Here is a 4,066-nt window from a genome sequence, read left to right on the forward strand (position 1 = left end):
AGTTTTGAAATCATTTTGCAAATTTTTCTTTTCAAAATCACTTTTCAAATCACTTTTCAAGATATTCTCATTTGAAAGATCATGCATATGCAATGAAGGAGGAATATGATATGAAACGGGACGGGTATCAACTTGTGGTTGCACCGGTTCACTCTCTTCATTGGACATATCCACTTGGTTGTCCACAATCTTCCTACTTCTCAAGGTAGTCACCGCGTTGACATACTCTATTGTGTGACTTTCCGATGAGGAATGAGTCTCCACAACACATTGTTGCTTTTGTGGGGCATTCAAAGGCATTTTCCCTTTTTCTCTAACATTTAAAGTACTAGTTATTTGCCCTACTTGGGTTTCTAGCTTAGCAATGGATTGAGAATGAGAATGAAGCAATTGAGTGTTCGCTTCTAGAGTGCCTTATGCAGTCAAAACTTTCTCTTCAAAAGCGGGACTCCTAGCATTTCCTTGAGAATATGATGGTTGATTAAGAAAATGATAATTAGAAAATTGATTTCCTTATGATTGAAATGATGATCTAAAACCTTGGGAATCTTGGCTTTGCATCGGAGGTGGAACATACTTCCCTTGGAAACCACCTTGGGGAGGGTTTGAACATTCCCCTTGGTTTCTCCAAGAGAAATTCAGGTGATTCCCCCAACTAGGATTATAATGATTGCTATAAGGATTGTTCCCTTGATTAACAAAAGCTACATTGACTTGTTCATAATGCTCACTTTGCACATGTCCATGGGGATAATTGGAAGTAGAATGAAAAATACTTGAACAAGTCATACATGTCTCATTGGATGCATGATGGGAATGGTTAGGGACTGAAGAAACTTGATTTGCCAAGTTTTGGTTGATCAAAAATTGATTAAACCTTTGAGATAAGGATTTCATCTCGGCGACTATTTCATTGGAATGGTCAACTTGATGTAAGCTAACACTCTTCCTTCCACTTGAAATCCTACCATTCTTAGAAGATAAAGTTTGATGCAAAGAATTTTCACTCATGCTCTCATAAAGACGCCACACGTTATCCTCATGCCTATCAATGTAAGAGCCGCCCATGGAAGCATCAACAATTCCCTTATAATTCTTGGATAAGCTCTCAAAGAAATATTGAACTAATTGCCATTTGAGCATGTCATGATGTGGACACTTCTTAAGCAATTCATTGAATCTTTCCCATGCCTCATGGAACGTTTCCCCATCCCTGTGTGAAAACTCTCGAATTGAGGTTCTCATGATATTGATCTTAGAAACCGGATAGTACTTCTTCAAGAACTCTTGTTACATTTCAGCCCAAGAAGTTATTGAAAAAGGCCTAAGATTGTTAAACCAATATTTTGCCTTGTCTTTAAGGGTGAATGGAAAAATTTTAAGTCTTAAGACCTCTTTCGGCATGTCCGTGTATCTCACGGTGGAATATACTTCAAGAAACTTATCCAAATGCTTGTAAGGTTCTTCACTTGGACGTCCATGATAGTTAGGAAACATTTGAATGGTTTGTGGTTTGATCTCATAGTGGTGTGCTCTAAATGGTGGCAATTGAATGCATGTGAGTGCATTGTATTCATTAGGCATATAGTGATCTCTTAAAGCAAGGGGAGGATTAGTAATTGGAGGTGCAACATGGGCACCTTGATTGCCTTGAATAATGGGAGATGGAGCATAGATTGGCCTTGGCATTCCCAATGGAACTTGGCCTTATTGTTGTGGTGGGTGAATGAATGGCCTCGGTATGCCTAATGGTACTTGCATGTTATCATGATGCACATTGGGGTAGAGGATGCCTTGTTGGTCTATGTGACCAAGGTCCTCCACATGGTCCTCATTATGTCCTTCTATTGATAAAATGGATTGACTAGAACTTCCTCTTCCCCTAGATTTTCGGACAATGGATTCAAAATGAAAATTTAGAGGGACAATAGTAGGTTTCAATGATCCACAACCATGCATGCACAACAAAACATAACAAGCAACAAGCAATGAACAAACACTTCACCTTCGCAACAAATCAATAATCAACAAACTTCCTCTACATACAATGATCCCATACTTCCATGCTATCAACAATATGCAAAGAAAAGTAAATTGCCTCCACGTGGGCTCACGATTTATCTAAAAATTGAAATACAAGCCTCTACGCGGGCCGATGATTTAATTAAAGATTGAGTTAAGAAAGAGCTCACAGAGGGTCCTTTAGCACTTCAATTCAATTTTCAATTTTAGCCTTCCAAAATTTTAGATTTTAGTTTTTTCCTTGCTTTTACTTAGCTCTTTGCTTGAAATGCTCCTTTGCTTACCTTCTAGCTCAATGCACTTAGTTAAATAAGAACCAACACAATAAGTAACCAAAATGAAAATGAAAACAAAGTAGAGACACGATCACAAGAGTACTAATTCCTAATTGATTCCACAAATACGACGTTGTCTTCAATTAATCCCCGGCAACGGCGCCAAAAAGTTGGTGTTGTCGTCAACCCAATCCAAAGTTTGTGCACCAAAAGATAGTGGTGTAGAGTTATGATGAATGTGGCCAAGTTTTACATTTAGAAATTGCCACTACTACCTTTTACTAAAAATATAGTTAGGGCGAGTAGGGATCGTCCCAAGGGATTGGTGGGTCGTATTAGGTTGTGGAATCGAGATTATGGTTAGTAAGTCGAACGATCAAAAGATTGGTTGGTGGTAGAATTATACTAAGATGCAATTTAAACTAAAGTAGTCAATTAAATGTAATGGAGAGAAAATAAGAGAGGGATCTTGGGGTTTAGAGATTACCACTAAGTATAACTTTTCTACACCCTTAATGAATGATTAATGAGGGGGAAAACATGTATTGCAACATAGTGTGTGTGTGTGGTTGTTTCAACAAGCATGAATGACAAATTAAGCATATATTGTCTAAGCAACATGGTGGATAGCACAATATATCAAACTAAGCCATTAATCTTTTCTTTAAGCTCACAATCCAAACACATCACAAGGTTAGAGATATATGCTACTTGCCTTCATAAGTATAGAGTATCAAACAACAAGCATGGATTGTCCTCTCATTTTATATCTAAACTACAACTACACTACAATTAAGCTAATAACATGAAATTAAACTAATTAAACTAAGGGAGAGGCACAATCCATCAAGAAATGAGTATGAACCATCAAATAAACCACAAAAGCATTTTATTAAGCACTATGTCTTGACAATCTCTAGATTTATAGTATTAATACACATAGACATGCATCAATAATACAAGAAATAGAGATAAGCATATGAACATCTATTTTAGCATACATAGACATATGGATAGAATGAAATAATCAATTGGAAGCATTAAACCACACAAATCATTGAATAAACAAGATATATATATATATAAGTGTCAAAACATGTATCACAATACAAATCCCCTAAAAAATACATAAATCAAGATGTAGAAAACATGCTTAGGGCTAATTCTAACCCCAAGAGGATGTCTAGCCACTCATGGATGGTGTCCTCCAACCCTCAAGGGCTAACTCCATGGTAAAGATTGCTCATTTTCTTGGTTGATGGAAGAACTCCAAGCTTGTGTCTTTAGCTTCCTTTCTTCTTTTCTTCCTCCCTAAGAATAATGGAAAATTGTGTCTCTAGTGTATGTATCTCCTCTTCAATATATCCCCTCTCAAGAATGGCTCATATTCCTTATATAGGTAGGTTAAAATGTCACCCTAATGAGCTGGGCTTGTACACCAATATTCCTTCCAATGATTAGATATGAGACAACTTTTAATGAGCTGAAAATTGGATTTTCTCGGGCTTTGGGAAGTTCGATTGATCGAACTTGTGGTGAGATCTATCGAATTTAAGTTGGATCGATCCTCCATGGCGGCGCCTTTTTGGATAACAACAAATCTGAGACATTTTAAAGATATTTTTGGGAAAGAGACAAATATGGTAGGTAGGGTGGTACAACTGGATAAGATAGAATCTTTTCGATCGATCGGAAGAAAGTTGGATCGATCGAACTTTGTGGGATCTTGGGATATGGATAAGAAAGCTTGGATCCATCTTGAAATGCTG

At 37.1% G+C, this 4,066-nt stretch overlaps 1 pseudogene; it reads left to right on the forward strand.

Moving 5' to 3' along the window:
• Nucleotides 1–1,141: 1,141 nt before the first annotated feature.
• On the forward strand, nucleotides 1,142–1,240 carry LOC132280300 (small nucleolar RNA R71; annotated as a pseudogene).
• Nucleotides 1,241–4,066: the final 2,826 nt, after the last annotated feature.

This window comes from Cornus florida, unplaced genomic scaffold (assembly GCF_030987335.1).
Source record: "Cornus florida cultivar Cherokee Brave unplaced genomic scaffold, ASM3098733v1 CherokeeBrave_3.0.0_Hap2_Chr10, whole genome shotgun sequence".
Classification (NCBI taxonomy): Eukaryota; Viridiplantae; Streptophyta; class Magnoliopsida; order Cornales; family Cornaceae; genus Cornus; species Cornus florida.